The 18,478-nt window shown below is 41.1% G+C and overlaps 1 non-coding gene across 1 annotated transcript; it reads right to left on the bottom strand.

The window, feature by feature from the left end:
• Positions 1 to 15,207: 15,207 nt before the first annotated feature.
• On the bottom strand, positions 15,208 to 15,314 carry LOC121205608 (small nucleolar RNA R71). Its single transcript, XR_005900684.1, has one exon. It is a non-coding gene; the product is annotated as a small nucleolar RNA R71 (small nucleolar RNA).
• Positions 15,315 to 18,478: the final 3,164 nt, after the last annotated feature.

Below are 18,478 nucleotides of genomic sequence, written 5' to 3'. Positions count from 1 at the left end.
ACAAAAAAAAAATGTGTGTGTAGTTGTTTGTCCCCCCCCATTGCCGTGAGCTAAAGAAGAGAAAGGAGAGAATTTTGTTCATCCTTTTCTCATCTTCATGCTTGCCGAAACTAGAAAGAAAAACAAAGAAAAATTTTCTCATCCTTTGGTTCATCCTTGGCCAAAAATTTTAAGGAGGAAAGAAGAAGAAAGGTGAAGAGATTCGGCCATGCATGTAGCTAGGCTAAGGTATGTTTGATGATGTTCCATGAGATGCATGCATGTTTTAGTTGTTAGCTTGAGTTCTACTTGGCCCATGGTCTAAATCTTGCTATGTGATGGAATTGGCACTTGACCATGGATGCATCATTCTTGGTTGGTGTTTGATGTTGTGGTGATGAGGCATGAGGATGAGTTAAGATTCGGCCTAGGTGGAGGTTGTGTTAATGCCATTGCATGCAAAATATGAAGCTTGTTAATGATGCATGTGATGATGGCTTGATGATTCTTGAACCTCTTTTTTAGCATTTTTGTGTGAGCACATATGTGCATTGGTTGCTAAATGGAGAAGAATCGGCTAGCAAGATGTGTGCTAAGGCCGAATGTAACTTTGCATGTTGATGAGCAATGCATGTGTTAAATCGATGAAAAGGGGGGGAGGATGCTTTACTAGTGTGTGTATATGTGTGTATTAAGTGTTGAGATCGACCCCAAAAATAGACATGCATATTCGGCCAAGGGGAAAGAAATTAGCTAATATGTTGTGTTGATGCATGATTTTTGCATGTATGAGACTTTAATGTCTAATGTATAAATATGGGCTAAGTGCCTTGTGTTCATCTTTTTGATGCCTAAATGATGAAATCAATTTATTTGTTTGATTAAGCTCAAGAGCAAAAGGGGAAATAAATCCGATAAAGGGAAGGAAAAAGTGGTTGAATAGCTAGCGGAATCGTTCGACAACACCCGAGGTAAGTTCTTGAGTAAGAGAGCTTAAATTACGATGTGATTAAATCATGCTCTATGTGAGGCTATTGAGCCGAATGTGCAAGGATGATATGTGCCTTGTGTTTGAGTTTCGCAAATGAAAATGAAATATGAATGTGCCATGAATTATTGTTAGATGTGCATGATTAATTGAATGCTGTCCGGGCTAAGTCCCGAGGGCTTTGTGCTAAGTGAATATATCCGGACTAAGATCCGAAGGCCTTTGTGCGAGATACTAAATCCGGGTTAAGTCCCGAAGGCATTCGTGCGAGTTATTAAATCCGGGTTAAGTCCTGAAGGCATTCGTGCGAGTTGTTAAATCCGGGTTATGTCCCGAAGGCATTGTGTGAGTTACTAAAACCGGGCTATGTCCCGAAGGCATTTGAACGAGGAGCTATATCCGGTTAAATCCCGAAGGTACGTGATTTGGTAATGAATGAGCTTGCTGTAAAATTCCAACGAATACTCGAAAAACATCCCAATATGGGGATATGTTACGTATGTGTTGAATTTAATCGAGCCCTTACAAATAAATGTTCGCTCAGTTGATAAACGAGCTACCGGCCTTCGGCTAAGTTAGTCTATTGTGTATGTACATAAGGGTTGTTAATGTTGTGAAGCAAGTTTGATATCGGTAAATTGCGTATTATGAAATATTCCATTTAGCCAAATGTGTGTTATTCTTTGTTTATGCTGGAATTCCTTGCTCAAACTTACTAAGCATAAATTGCTTACTCGTTACACTGCTCCTCTGTTTTATAGATTTTTGGTTCTCCAGATATCGGACTCGGGATATTGAAGTCGAAGTCGCCCACACTATCAAAGGCTCTTTTGGGTACTATTTTGGTTGAATCTTGATATGGCATGTATAGGACTACCCATTGTTGTTTTCGAGTACTTTATGAAATGTATAAGTGTACAGCCATGCGAAAATGGCTTGTAGAAGTGGAGTATGGCATTAGACCATTCGTGTTTATGAATGTATAGATGGTTTCATGATGTAACTATAGTTGGAATGGAAGTGTTGAGTAAATGATCAGCCACTGGAATGGCTAAGTATGATCATATGTGGGCTTATGTTTGACAAGGCCCTAGTTGGTCCATGAAACCCCAAATTAGGTAAGGTTTACTTTGAAAACAGAAGCTGATAGCAGCAGTGGTGTGAATTGGAAAAATCACAAGAATTCGTAGGAGTGGAATTAAATAGTGAATAAATTATTTAATCGAACTTTGATGAATCTACTTTCATATGGAAGTAACGAAACAATCATAGGAACATTACAGTAAGAGATATTTGGGTTCTTGTGGAACAGGGCCAGAACAGTTTCTGGATTCCCTGTTCCGCCTTTGGAAATTCACTATAAATTGACCAGAGATAATTAGGGGTCATACCATATATGTATGGATTCCTCTCTGAGTCTAGTTTCCATAGAAACAAACGGCATCAGTATTGAAGCTCTGTGCAGAGAGATATCCAAGTCGTAATGGGAAAAGGTCAGTGTAGTCGACCCCTGTAACATGGGAGACTTTGACTAATAAACTGTACTAATTGGCCCAACCAAAAATTCTAGAAAAAAAAACATAGGTGGGGACATGAGTCTAGTTTCAGGGAAAAATCACAAAACTGATTTTCGAGTTGTGAAACTCAAGATATGATTTTTGAAGCGACTAGTACTCAGACTGGGCAGTGTCTGGAAAAATTTTTCAAAGTTTGTTAACATCTCGTGTCCGACTCCGGTGTCGGTCTCGGGTTCGGGGTGTTACATTTTATTGGTATCAGAGCTACGGTTTAGTCGATTCTAGGACTACCGTAATGTTTTGGGTCTAGCTATACATGCCATTTTATGTGATTACTTGATAGTGTGGTGATTTCTGACAATTGTAAATGTGTTTATTTATAGTAATGGATCCCGATCGTGACCGAGAGGTAGCTGATGATCTTGAGAGTGTAGCGCCTGCTCCCGCACAAGGGACAGTGCCGGCGGACTCTCAACCTAATGCTAGTAATCCGAATGATGAAGCTAGACAAGCATTCTATAGCGTGATGAATGATTGGTTTAACCAATACATTCGAACTAATATGGCTGTTCCACAACCTCCATTCCCGACAAATACTACCCCCGCACCTACAATACCACCGGTAACAGACCAAATAAGGTCAAATAAGCCCCCAGTTGACAGAATCCGAAAACATGGGGCTACTGAATTTAAGGCTATGGATAGCGATGATGCCGAGCAAGCTGAATTTTGGCTGGACAACACTATCCGGGTACTCGATGAGCTATCTTGTACACCCGATGAATGCCTAAAGTGTGCTATCTCCTTGCTACGTGATTCTGCCTACTATTGGTGGAGTACTCTGACTTCTATTGTGCCCCGAGAGCAAGTAACTTGGGAGTTTTTCCAAACTGAGTTTCGGAAAAAGTATATCAGTCAGAGATTTGTTGATCAAAAACGGAAGGAATTTCTTGAGCTTAAGCAAGGCTCCATGTCGGTTACTGATTACGAGCGAAAATTTGTTAGACTTAGCAAATACGCTCGGGAATGTGTTTCGTCCGAAGCTATTATGTGTAAACGCTTCGAGGATGGGCTGAATGAAGATATAAAAATGTTCGTTGGCGTTCTTGAAATACGAGAGTTCGTGGTACTTGTTGAACGAGCTTGTAAAGCCGAAGAGCTTAAAAAAGAAAAGCAAAGAGTTGATGAGGGAACTGCAGAGTTTCGTAAAAGATCCTCGGGGAGGTCTCTTCAACAGACATCGAAGAGATTTCGAGATGATGCGGGCCAGTTTAGAGGCACTTCGGGCCTTTTTAGACGAGATCGTGATCGACCCCCTGTGGGTACACGAGGCACTTCGGTCGCCAGTGTTGGGAATGAACGTCGAGACAGGACGAAATGCCGATATTGCGGTAAATGGCATTCGGGGAGTTGTAGATTTCCTGACCGCTCCTGTTACAAATGCGGATCAGTTGACCACTGCATTAAAGATTGCCCGAGGTTGTCGGGACAGAATGCAAATCAGAGTGGGAGACCGGGTGCTACCACTGCTCGAGGTAGACCATCTGGAAATATGGGCAATGCTAGTGGTGGTCAGAGAGGATCTAGAGATGATATAACCAGATCCGAAGCCCGTGCGCCTGCTAGAGCTTATGCTATACGTGCCCGCGAGGATGCTTCTTCGCCTGATGTTATTACCGGTACATTCACTCTCTTTGATACTAATGTAATTGCTTTGATTGACCCCGGTTCTACTCATTCTTACATATGTGAAACCTTAGCATCCAGTAAGACTTTACCTATTGAGTCTACTGAGTTCGTAATTCGGGTGTCAAATCCCTTGGGTCGTTACGTGCTTGTCGACAAAGTGTGTAAGAAATGTCCCCTGGAAATTCGAGGTTCCTGTTTTCCGGCGGACTTGATGCTTTTGCCGTTTGATGAATTTGATGTTATCCTTGGGTTGGATTGGTTGACCGCGCATGATGCGATTGTGAATTGCAAGAGCAAGACTATTGATTTGAGGTGCGCAAATAACGAAGTAGTCCGAATTGAGTCTGCGGACTTGGAGGGGATGCCAGCTGTAATATCAGCAATGTTGGCACAGAAATATGTAAGAAAAGGGTGCGAAGCATACCTTGCGTATGTACTTGGTGACAAAGAATTAGAAAAGAAACCCGAATCTGTGCCGGTGGTTTGTGAATACCCGGATGTTTTTCCGGAAGAATTACCGGGTTTACCACCTGTTCGGGAGGTAGAGTTTGGTATTGAGCTTGTACCTGGGACTACGCCGATTTCGATAGCTCCGTATCGTATGGCACCAACCGAGTTAAAGGAGTTGAAAGCTCAGTTGCAAGAACTGACGGATAGAGGTTTCGCTCGACCAAGTTTCTCACCTTGGGGTGCACCAGTATTGTTCGTGAAAAAGAAGGACGGAACCATGAGGTTGTGCATTGACTATCGTCAGCTGAATAAAGTGACGATAAAGAACAAATATCCGTTGCCGCGCATCGATGATTTGTTCGACCAACTGAAGGGAGCCTCAGTGTTCTCAAAAATAGATTTGAGATCGGGCTATTATCAGTTGCGAATCCGAGATTCAGATATTCCCAAAACTGCCTTCAGAACGAGATATGGTCACTATGAATTCTTAGTGATGCCGTTTGGGCTCACTAATGCCCCTGCAGTATTTATGGATTTGATGAATCGGATCTTCAGACCGTATTTGGATCGGTTCGTAGTGGTGTTCATTGATGACATTTTGGTCTATTCAAGAGACGAGACCGAACATGCTGAGCATCTGAGGCTAGTGCTGCAAATTTTGCGGGATAAGCAGTTATATGCTAAGTTCAGTAAGTGTGAGTTCTGGTTAAGAGAGGTTAGCTTCTTGGGTCATGTGGTATCCGCGTTGGGTATTCGAGTTGACCCGAACAAAATTTCAGCCATACTTGACTGGAAACCTCCGAGAAATGTTACTGAAGTTCGGAGCTTTTTGGGGCTCGCCGGTTATTACCGACGATTTGTGAAAGGTTTCTCGATGATAGCCACACCAATGACGAAGCTACTTCAAAAGGATGTTAAGTTCGAGTGGACGGAGAAATGTCAGAAAAGTTTCGACCAACTGAAAACTCATTTGACTGAAGCTCCAATTTTGGTGCAACCCGAATCAGGTAAAGAGTTTGTCATTTATAGTGACGCATCCCTACTTGGGTTGGGTTGCGTATTGATGCAAGAAGGTCGAGTCGTGGCCTATGCGTCGAGACAATTGAAGCCACAAGAGAGGAATTATCCGACCCATGATCTCGAACTAGCTGCCATCGTGTTTGCTTTAAAAATATGGCGACATTATCTGTTTGGTAAGAAGTGTCATGTATTTTCGGATCACAAAAGTCTCAAATATTTGATGACTCAACGAGACTTGAATCTGCGACAAAGACGTTGGCTTGAGTTGTTGAAAGATTACGAGCTTGTCATTGATTACCACCCGGGAAAGGCTAACGTGGTTGCGGACGCCTTAAGCCGGAAGTCATTGTTTGCTTTACGAGCGATGAACGTGCATTTGTCTGTTCTACCAGACAGTGTGTTAGTGGCTGAATTAAAAGCTAAACCATTATTGACTCACCAAATTCGTGAAGCTCAGAAAGTCGATGATGAATTGGTTGCAAAACGGGCTAAGTGTTTTCCGAACGAGGAATCGGAGTTTCAAATTGATGATGATGATTGTTTGAGGTTCAGAAATCGTTTGTGTGTTCCAAGGAATTCGGAACTCATTTCGATGATTCTGAACGAAGCCCATTGTAGCCGAATGTCAATTCACCCGGGGAGTACGAAAATGTACAACGATTTGAAACGTCAATTTTGGTGGCATGGTATGAAACGGGACATCTCCGACTTTGTTTCGAGATGTTTAATATGTCAACAAGTGAAAGCGGAACATCAAGTGCCTTCAGGATTACTCCAGCCGATCATGATACCCGAGTGGAAATGGGATCGAGTCACAATGGACTTTGTGTCCGGACTGCCCTTGTCAGCAAGTAAGAAGGATGCGATATGGGTTATTGTTGATAGACTGACTAAGTCGGCTCATTTCATCCCCGTACGTACGGATTTTTCATTGGAGAAACTAGCTGAATTGTACGTTTATCAAATTGTGAGATTACACGGGGTACCTGTTTCTATCGTGTCGGATAGAGATCCGAGATTCACCTCACGATTTTGGAAGAAATTGCAAGAAGCTCTGGGTACCAAGCTGCATTTTAGCACTGCTTTTCACCCCCAAACCGATGGTCAATCCGAGCGGATAATTCAGATACTTGAGGATATGTTGAGATGTTGCATCCTCGAGTTCAGTAGTTCATGGGAACGGTATTTACCTTTGATTGAATTCGCTTACAACAATAGTTTTCAATCAAGTATTAAGATGGCACCTTACGAGGCTTTGTACGGTCGTAAATGCCGTACACCATTGTTTTGGACCGAGCTCGGTGAAAGTAAAATTTTCGGAGTTGATTTGATTAGAGATGCTGAACAGAAAGTAAAGGTAATCCGTGAAAGTCTGAAGGTAGCCACGGATCGTCAGAAATCGTACGCAGATTTGAAACGAAAAGATATCGAGTATCAGGTGGGAGACAAAGTGTTCCTTAAGGTTTCACCTTGGAAAAAGATACTCAGGTTCGGCCGTAAGGGCAAGTTGAGCCCAAGATTCATTGGGCCGTACGAAATCTCCGAACGAGTTGGTCCGGTTGCGTATAGATTGATTTTGCCCCCGGAGCTTGAAAAGATTCATGACGTCTTTCATGTTTCGATGCTTCGACGCTATCGATCTGATCCATCGCATATAATTAGCCCATCAGAGGTTGAAATTCAAGTCGACATGAGCTATGAAGAAGAACCGATGCGTATCCTAGCTCGTGAAGTGAAGGAGTTGCGAAACAAAAGAGTTCCGCTAGTAAAGGTGTTATGGCTCAAACACGGGATCGAGGAAGCTACTTGGGAGACCGAAAGCTCGATGAAAGAACGATACCCAAACCTATTTACCGGTAAGATTTTCGGGGACGAAAATTTCTTAAGTGGGGGAGAGTTGTGACAGCCCAAAGTTGACCCTAGTCGGGAAGTGGTTTCGGGACCGCTAAACCGAGTCACCAAAATGTTTGAATGTGATACTTATTGTCTAGAATATGTAATTATGAATGTGTGAAAATTTCAAGCTTCAATTTGGTTGATTTCATGTGAATTTAGTTAATAGGACTTATGTGAGAAAATTCTAAAATGTGATAGGTCAATGTGTGAGGACCTATTAGTGCATGTGGACAAAGGGGGGACTTGCATGTCAAATTTCCTCCCCCTACTAGTAGTGGCCGGCCATGATGGGCATGATGCACAATTGTGCAATTTATTTTATGGAAATTATGGCATGAGTATGGCACAAATAAGATATGTTAATTTGTGTCATAAAATGTTGGGATAAGACAAATAAAATAATAAAAAGGAGTATGGTGAATACAAAAAAAAATGTGTGTGTAGTTGTTTGTCCCCCCCATTGCCGTGAGCTAAAGAAGAGAAAGGAGAGAATTTTGTTCACCCTTTTCTCATCTTCATGCTTGCCGAAACTAGAAAGAAAAACAAAGAAAAATTTTCTCATCCTTTGGTTCATCCTTGGCCAAAAATTTTAAGGAGGAAAGAAGAAGAAAGGTGAAGAGATTCGGCCATGCATGTAGCTAGGCTAAGGTATGTTTGATGATGTTCCATGAGATGCATGCATGTTTTAGTTGTTAGCTTGAGTTCTACTTGGCCCATGGTCTAAATCTTGCTATGTGATGGAATTGGCACTTGACCATGGATGCATCATTCTTGGTTGGTGTTTGATGTTGTGGTGATGAGGCATGAGGATGAGTTAAGATTCGGCCTAGGTGGAGGTTGTGTTAATGCCATTGCATGCAAAATATGAAGCTTGTTAATGATGCATGTGATGATGGCTTGATGATTCTTGAACCTCTTTTTTAGCATTTTTGTGTGAGCACATATGTGCATTGGTTGCTAAATGGAGAAGAATCGGCTAGCAAGATGTGTGCTAAGGCCGAATGTAACTTTGCATGTTGATGAGCAATGCATGTGTTAAATCGATGAAAAGGGGGGGAGGATGCTTTACTAGTGTGTGTATATGTGTGTATTAAGTGTTGAGATCGACCCCAAAAATAGACATGCATATTCGGCCAAGGGGAAAGAAATTAGCTAATATGTTGTGTTGATGCATGATTTTTGCATGTATGAGACTTTAATGTCTAATGTATAAATATGGGCTAAGTGCCTTGTGTTCATCTTTTTGATGCCTAAATGATGAAATCAATTTATTTGTTTGATTAAGCTCAAGAGCAAAAGGGGAAATAAATCCGATAAAGGGAAGGAAAAAGTGGTTGAATAGCTAGCGGAATCGTTCGACAACACCCGAGGTAAGTTCTTGAGTAAGAGAGCTTAAATTACGATGTGATTAAATCATGCTCTATGTGAGGCTATTGAGCCGAATGTGCAAGGATGATATGTGCCTTGTGTTTGAGTTTCGCAAATGAAAATGAAATATGAATGTGCCATGAATTATTGTTAGATGTGCATGATTAATTGAATGCTGTCCGGGCTAAGTCCCGAGGGCTTTGTGCTAAGTGAATATATCCGGACTAAGATCCGAAGGCCTTTGTGCGAGATACTAAATCCGGGTTAAGTCCCGAAGGCATTCGTGCGAGTTATTAAATCCGGGTTAAGTCCCGAAGGCATTCGTGCGAGTTGTTAAATCCGGGTTATGTCCCGAAGGAATTGTGTGAGTTACTAAAACCGGGCTATGTCCCGAAGGCATTTGAACGAGGAGCTATATCCGGTTAAATCTCGAAGGTACGTGATTTGGTAATGAATGAGCTTGCTATAAAATTCCAGCGAATACTCGAAAAACATCCCAATATGGGGATATGTTACGTATGTGTTGAATTTAATCGAGCCCTTACAAATAAATGTTCGCTCAGTTGATAAACGAGCTACCGGCCTTCGGCTAAGTTAGTCTATTGTGTATGTACATAAGGGTTGTTAATGTTGTGAAGCAAGTTTGATATCGGTAAATTGCGTATTATGAAATATTCCATTTAGCCAAATGTGTGTTATTCTTTGTTTATGCTGGAATTCCTTGCTCAAACTTACTAAGCATAAATTGCTTACTCGTTACACTGCTCCTCTGTTTTATAGATTTTTGGTTCTCCAGATATCGGACTCGGGATCTTGAAGTCGAAGTCGCCCACACTATCAAAGGCTCTTTTGGGTACTATTTTGGTTGAATCTTGATATGGCATGTATAGGACTACCCATTGTTGTTTTCGAGTACTTTATGAAATGTATAAGTGTACAGCCATGCGAAAATGGCTTGTAGAAGTGGAGTATGGCATTAGACCATTCGTGTTTATGAATGTATAGATGGTTTCATCATGTAATTATAGTTGGAATAGAAGTGTTGAGTAAATGATCAGCCACTGGAATGGCTAAGTATGATCATATGTGGGCTTATGTTTGACAAGGCCCTAGTTGGTCCATGAAACCCCAAATTAGGTAAGGTTTACTTTGAAAACAGAAGCTGATAGCAGCAGTGGTGTGGATTGGAAAAATCACAAGAATTCGTAGGAGTGAAATTAAATAGTGAATAAATTATGTAATCGAACCTTGATGAATCTACTTTCATATGTAAGTAACGAAACAATCATAGGAACAGTACAGTAAGAGATATTCGGGTTCTTGTGGAACAGGGCCAGAACAGTTTCTGGATTCCCTGTTCCGCCTTTGGAAATTCACTATAAATTGACCAGAGATAATTATGGATCATACCATATATGTATGGATTCCTCTCTGAGTCTAGTTTCCATAGAAACAAACGGCATCAGTATTGAAGCTCTGTGCAGAGAGATATCCAAGTCGTAATGGGAAAAGGTCAGTGTAGTCGACCCCTGTAACATGGGAGACTTTGACTAATAAACTGTACTAATTGGCCCAACCAAAAATTCTAGAAAAAAAAACATAGGTGGGGACATGAGTATAGTTTCAGGGAAAAATCACAAAACTGATTTTTGAGTTGTGAAACTCAAGATATGATTTTTGAAGCGACTAGTACTCAGACTGGGCAGTGTCTGGAAAAATTTTTCAAAGTTTGTTAACATCTCGTGTCCGACTCCGGTGTCGGTCTCGGGTTCGGGGTGTTACAAGTCTATACTGAGGAAGGTCCACTCCACATCACCACTTGATCATCCTTATATGGATCATGCTCAAGATGCCCTGAGAGGGCATCTGACGGACGAGGGTAAGTGTCGATGACTGCTCCGGTGTGTCGAGAAGACCGAAGTGTCGAGAAAGATGAGTTATGTAAGGGGCTAGACAGATGGGACCCTTCCTGTGGTGATCTGTCTGGTGGCGAAAGGCGAGAACAATGAAATAAGCTAAGTCAAATATGTGGCCGGTTACCATGCTCCAGAGATAGTACGCGTCAATAGTGCTCACAACTCCTATGCTCTCTCTCCTTCCAATCAAAGTGTGAGCTAATAAGGCGTGGATGTATAGTAGAGCCGGAGAAAGAGATGTCGCCTTCGAGCGACTCGCGTCATAAGGTATCTGACTAGCTGTGAGATCGGTCCAATAGCATGAAGGTGAGTAATAGATGTGACGGTAAAGGTGAGGAAAGTTTTCGCCACCCATAAACTCATTGGTGTAGATGCCCAAAGCTGTGCCAAATTCAGGGATGCTCATATGTCGCACCAAGCCACCAAGTCAGAATGTAATGGTACCGTGCTCGTCATGCGATGACATCATGCATTGAAGGTAAAATGTCGAGCAAAACTCTAAAGTAAGCTCCATATATGTGGGCTCGACGATATCAAATAAACGGTCCCATGGTGCTGTAGTAATGAAGGCGCGAACCTTATCAGCTAGTCTTACTTGCTCCAACGCTGCCCAGTCAATGCATCGGCCCAAACCTAGTGGTCGCATGCGCAGGAGCTAAAATAAATCCTCAGGTGGGTTTGGAGAGAATTTGAGATAAGGATGGCAAACCTCAGTAGAGGCACTCGAGGAGGTCGCACCGGGACCCTTTTGCTTTTTCGAAGCGAGGATGGCGACTTTGGATTTACCTCGTGTGTTCGTCATAAGTGTCCTGAAAAAAGGAAAAGGGTTCATCAACATATAAATAAATCATCACCAAATTTGCAAATAAAAGCAAAGTCTAAGTAGTCTTAAATAGGAAATTATGCCTAGCATGCAAAAACCAGAAATGAAGTCATCATAATTTAAATTGGTGAAAATAAGGATAAATCAACTAACTAATTCTCAACTAGAAGTCAAATTTAAATATTCTAAAACAAAGAAGCATAAAAAATATAGCAAATCATAGGTAATCAATTCGGAATGTGAATAAAAATTAACCAAGATGGATAAAATTAGTGAAAAATTAATCCTACTAAAAAGAAATAAGTATCATCACAATAATAAGCAAAACTAGAAAATGAAAGATAACTATCAAAAATCTGAAAATAATAAAGAAATGAAATAATCAAGAAACAAAGAACTAAACAAGTAAAGATATAAACTAATAGAATATAGAAATAAATAACTAAATAAGAAACGAACTAAATAAATAATAATGAAATAAGATACAAATAAAATAGAATAAAATAAACTTAATGGGAATGGCAAATACCATCGGTGGTAGGGTGGTAACCAGAGGGAGGGGCATGTTGGGGTTGGGGTCGAGGCTGGGGCGGTTCGGACTGACAAGGAAAAAGGAAGGAGGAAAAAGAGAGGGGAAAAAGTGAAAGAAAGGGAATGAAAGAGGAGAGGGGAGGAAAAAGAGAAGATGGAGGCCAGATGGAGCTGGGGGCACACGATGGTACGTCAGTGAACGGCTGTAGGGCTGGGGGACTAGTGCGAGATGGTGGCCGAAGCAAGGGAAAGGGGAGCGGCGACTAGTAGTTAAAGAAGGTGAGGGAAAAGGATAAAAATGAAAAGGGGATTTAAGGTTTAAATGGGGACAAGATAATGTGAGCCCCGTGTTGGGCCACATGGCCGTGTCATACACTCATGTGACTCGAATTCCAACTCGTGTTCATCGAGGAAAGTAATAGCCCACTTGTCACACAGCCTTGGACACGCTCGTGTGTCTAGGCCATGTGGTTCACGTGACCGTATTGCATGGTCGTGTGCTACGTTGTTCGCTTCTCCCACGCCCCGTGTGCCTCGCCTGTGTAACTCTCTGACTTGTTAAAAAAAATTTGAAAATTTAGTCCTAGTTTTCACACGGCCAAGGACACGCTCGTGTATCCAGGCCATGTGCTCCACACGACTGTGTCACAAGCCCATGTGGCCTCTTTTAGCTTGTGTCTCTGTCGATTTTTAGGGAATTGAAGTCCTGTTTCCACACAGCTAAGGACGCCCATGTGTCCAAGCCATATGGGTCACATGGCCATGTCGCCAGGTCGTGTAACTCACTATTTAACCCCTGTTAGAGCACACAACCTAGGACACGCCCGTGTGTCCAGGCCGTGCGGTCAAAAACCTGCATTTTAACATGAAAAATAGATAAAAATAAACTAGTTAGTGGTGTTAGTGCTCGGGTTGCCTACCGAGAAGCGCTTATTGATAAACGCCAAATTATACATATTTTTACCCTAAATACTTAGCATATTCATGGATGTTTATTACTAAATTTGTGGATTTTGGTGCTCTTAATCCGGTTATTTCATGTTTTATACTCAGGAGAGCACCAAGAGTCAAAAGGAACCAAAAATGAGCCAAAAAGGGACAAAACGAACCAAATCGAGAAGATAACACGGCCTAAGCCTTGCCACACGGGCTGTTCGCACGCCCGTGTCTTTCGAGGGTGTCGACCAAGGCTTTCACGATTCACACGGCCTGGCCAATGACCAACACGGCCATGTGCAATTTAACGGATCGAACACGGGCTGGCAAACACGTTAAACGGCTGTGGCACACGGGCGTGTCCATTTTTTAAGGAGTTGTATTTTACACGGAAAAGGATACTTAGGGAGGAAGAAAGCCAATCCAAAGCCTATATAAACACCCTAAATATGACTTAGAAAGGGGGGGCTCTCCTCTAGAACTTTTCTGGAGTACAGAACCACACGCTGGGAATTACTTGAAGGAAGTTAGAATATCCATCCCAAAAGCTGGAGCTACTCCAAGACAGAAAATCTCTCTCAGAATTCCTTGAGGGGTTTTAGAGTTTTCTTTATGTTTTGTTATTTTCATACTTTTGAGATGTACTCTTATTTTATTATGAACTAAACCCCTTAGATACCTAAGGGGGTTGAGACCTATGATGGATCTTGTTATTATTATCTGAACTGTATGATAAATACTTGATTTGTTCTTAATTATGTATTCTTAATGCTTGAGTTAATATTCTGGGTATAAAATCATGATTTGATGTGCTTATACAGAGGAGAAAAAGTCCCTGTCTAAGAGTAGATTTGGCAAAATTAAGCGGAGTTGATCGAACGCCTAGAAATAGGGTTATGAGATTTTGTCGGATTAGGGTGAAATCTAATATGGGAGTCCATAGATCAATTTACTGCTTCCCTAGTGGTTTTAATTAAGAAATAAATTTCGATTAATTCAACTAAGGGTTAAGTGTTATTAGTCTGGTTCAGAGTCAAATAACAAGTGAAATCTAGGTGGATTCCTCCTTGGGTGTCATCTTTATCAATTAATTTTCTTCAAGTCTTTTTCCATATTTTCTCTTTGCTTTAGTTTAGTTAGTTAATTAGTTTAGTTAATTAGTTTAATAAACAACCCCTCTTTATTTCTAGGTTAAATAATAAAAAGATAGTTATTACTAGTACTTTTGGTTCCCTTGGGTACGGTATCCCGGTCTTGCCATTACTAAACTATTGTTCGATAGGTGCGCTTGCCTTTTCGTCATGATAATAGTTAGTCTAGGTTTGATCTTCACTATAAATATTTATTACTTGTTACAAATCACGTGATCAAGTTTTTGGCGCCGTTGCTGGGGAACTATAATATTAGGATCGCTAAATTTTTATTACTTTAGCCATTTTTTTCTTGCAATTTAATTTTACTTAATTTTATTATTATTATTTATTAATTTACTTTTTCTTTCTCTTGGCAGGTTTTTATAGTTTATGACTAGAAGACCCGTAGGGACCATTACTTTTTGACGAAAAAATTGATCTTACAGTTCTTAGAAATCAAAGAGAAATAAGGCGCAGCTTATGATACACGGAGAACGAGCAAGAAGACGATATTCAACCCCCAACCAAAGTGATGGCTGAAAACCAAGGCAATCAGCTACCTCTTGCAATTGCGGCTAATCAAAATCCTACTCCACGTACGATGTATGATTATGCTAAACCTTCTTCAATAGGAACTGAATCTAGCATAGTTAGACCAGCAGTAGTTGCAAATACTTTTGAACTGAAACCTAACACAATTCAAATGATACAGCAGTTTGTTCAGTTTGATGGTTTGTAGGATAAAGATCCCAACGCTCACTTAGCAAACTTTCTGGAATTTTTCGATAAATTTAAAATCAATGGCATTTTTGATGATGTCATTTGTCTTCGGTTATTTCCCTTTTCACTGAGAAATAAAGCTAAATGGTGGTTGAACTTGTTACCACGAGGGTCTATCATTACTTGGGAACAAATGACCGAAAAATTATTACTAAAATATTTTCTGCCAGCTAAAACAGCTAAATTACGTAATGATATCTCTTCTTTTGTGCAGATGGATTTAGAAACACTTTATGATGCATGGGAGAGATACAAGGACTTACTGAGAAGGTGCCCTCACCATGGGTTACCACTTTGGCTGCAAGTACAAACATTCCACAATGGTTTGAATACCTCAACTCGGCAAATGTTTGACGCAGTTGCTGGCGAAACCATCAACAAAAAAACACCTGAAGAGGCTTATGAATACATTGAAGAAATGTCACTGAATAACTATCAGTGGCAAGTCATGAGGACTAAGCCAACAAAAATAGCCAGCGTTTATAACGTCGACTCAGTTACTATGCTGTCAAATCAGGTAGAACTTCTCAATAAAAAGATTGATGGTTTACTTGGTTCTACGCAGGTACATCCAGTAATGAGGTGTGGCTCAAGCGAAGGAGGTGTGCATATAGAATATCAATCCTTCAATCCCACAACCGAAGAGGAACAAGTCAACTATATGGGTAACAATAACTTTAGATCTCAAAATAACCCATACAGTAATACTTATAATGCAGGTTGGAGGAACCACACAAATTTCTCCTGGGGTGGTCAAGGGAATCAAAAGCCACAAAATCCTCAGGGTTTTCAATAGCCACCTTATCAACAAGAGAAGAAACCGAACCTTGAGGAGATGCTCTCAAAATTCATATCAATGTCAGAAACCCGTTTCCAAAATACCGAGACAGCACTTAAAAATCAACAAGCATCGATCCAAGGACTCGAAACTCAGATAGGCCAGCTTTCTAAACTGATCTCCGAACGACCACAAGGTAGTTTGCCAAGTAATATCGAACCTAACCCAAGGGAACAAATCAACGCAATTAATACTCAAGATGACGAATGAGTCGTTGAGCCTGAACTAGAACCAAGGCAAGAAACTGTGGTAAGCAAGGGTCAAGGTGAGGTAGATCAAAATACGAACAAACCGGTGAACGAAGAATATAGACCCCATGTCCCATACCCTAATGCGACAAGAAAAGACCGCTTAGACGAACAATTCAGTAAATTCCTTAAACTTTTAAGAAAATTACATATTAACTTACCGTTTATTGAAGCTCTGTCGCAGATGCCAAATGCAACGGAATTTTTAAAAGAGCTTATAGTAAATAAGTGGAAGTTGGACGAAGCGTCGCATGTAGAGCTAAACGCAGTCTGCTCAACTATTCTACAAAATAAGCTACCCCACAAATTGAAAGATCCAGGGAGTTTTACAATTCCTTGTTTAATTGGTAACTTAGATATAAGTCATGAATTAGCTGATTTAGGGGCTAGTATTACTGTCATGCCTTACAAAATGTTTAAGCAACTAGGTCTTGGGAAACCTAAAAAACTAGGATGAGCATTCAATTGGTAGATAAAACTATAAGATTTCCTAAGGGTATTATTGAAGATGTACTAGTAAAAGTAGATAAGTTTTTATTTCCCGTTGGTTTCGTTGTTCTTGACATGGAGGAGGATAATAACACCCCTTTGATTTTAGGAAGGCCCTTTTTAGCAACTGCTAAAACAATTATTGATGTTGGCACAGGTGAGCTTACACTTCGTGTGGGAGACGAAACGATCACCCTTCAAGCTCGTAATTTTGGCATCACATCAATCATTGAAGGTAATAGTCCACACCGATCTACTAAAACTGACAATATGACTTTGCAGAAATCAAGCTTCAAAGAAGTTCACGAGCCATGTTCCAGAAATGATAGAGAACACAATCATGAAGAAAGAAGGCTACGGATAGAGGAGCTAGACGAATGGCGACCACACAAACTGAGAACACATGATAAACCGAAACTACGTCAAAACAAGCCCGATGCCTCTCTTAATCAACTTAAGGTTGGCGAAAAGTCTTACTAGATGCCGCAGATCCCCACATTGTCACTACCACACCGAATGAGAAAATCCCTCTTACGGTACTCAGTATTTTTCCATTCGGTACGGTGGAGGTGAGTCACCCCAAGTTTGGCACTTTTAAGGTAAACAACACCCTATTAAAACCCTATTATGATGAGATTGATAGCAGGAATGAGGAGTATAAACTCTTCGAACCACCCTGACCATTCACCGGAGAGGTAAGTCAAGCTTAGACTATAAATAAGCGCTTCTCGGGAGGCAACCCGAGCACTAACATATTTTGATTTCTTTATTTCTAACTTTTTGAATTATTAACTTTATCTTTGAATTGCAAAGTTTTTCAGCGCATATGGCCAGGCACACGGGCGTGCCTAAGGCCGTGGCCAAGCAGGGAAAGAAACACTACCGTGTGATACAGCCGTGTGGAAGCAGGACATGATTTACCCAAAACACGGGATGCGATAAATCCCCACGGCCGTGCGACATGGCCGTGGGTGAACTTGATAAGTTAACACGAGTGTGGGAATTTAAAAAAATAAGGGCGTGCCAGGGGCAAGGCTCGATTCTGTTTCTTCGACACGGGCGTGAGACACGCCCGTGCTGTTAAACCGTGGACAACAATACACAGGCGTGGTACCTTAACACACGGGCGTGAAAGAAGCGAACAACGCTCAGCACGACCGTATAACATGGTCGTGTGCCACACACGCCCAAGACAAACGGGCATGGGATAGTAGCCGAGCACGACCTAAATCGTAAAATTTGAGAAACACGAGCTCACCCTCAGAGTACACGGGCGTGGCCCTAGGCCGTGTGGGCCTCCCCTATATAAGCAAACCACTGTTCATCTTCTTCCCTCTTTCAAAACCCTAGCCGAAATCTACCCTTCTCCACTCCCTAATCCCTATTCCAGCCACCATTTCCCAAATTCTCATTTCCCCAACCCCCAAACCATCTTAAAATCCATTTCCCCTGCATTAATCCTCACTTCCCCATCTATTTTCCCTCTATTTTCCTTCCACACGGCTGTACCTCCTGCCACGCCCGTGCGCAGCCTCCAACTTCGTTTTTAAAGCTCAATCTCTCTCCCTTAGCGCCTTCAACGTCATCTTCAAGAGGAAAAAATACCGTCGTACCAGCCTCGAAGAAGAGGAAGGGAGCATAATCTTCCACTAGTCCACATCTCATCGCGAACCATCCAAGTGATGAAGATGTTTAAAAATATTTATTTTATTATTTTATGTTTTTTATTTTTATTCAAACTACTTTTTAATTTTTAATTTTTATTTTTATTTTTATTTTTTAGCAGTTTTAAAATTTTATTATAAATTTTGGTTATTTCGTTTCGGGTACTTATTCTTCCTACTATCCCCTAAACAAGTTCCTGATTTTATCACAGT

Source organism: Gossypium hirsutum, chromosome A08 (assembly GCF_007990345.1).
Source record: "Gossypium hirsutum isolate 1008001.06 chromosome A08, Gossypium_hirsutum_v2.1, whole genome shotgun sequence".
In the NCBI taxonomy this organism is placed as follows: Eukaryota; Viridiplantae; Streptophyta; class Magnoliopsida; order Malvales; family Malvaceae; genus Gossypium; species Gossypium hirsutum.
The sequence above is the reverse complement of the archived record's forward strand: the minus strand, read 5'-3'. Positions and strand labels throughout refer to the sequence as shown.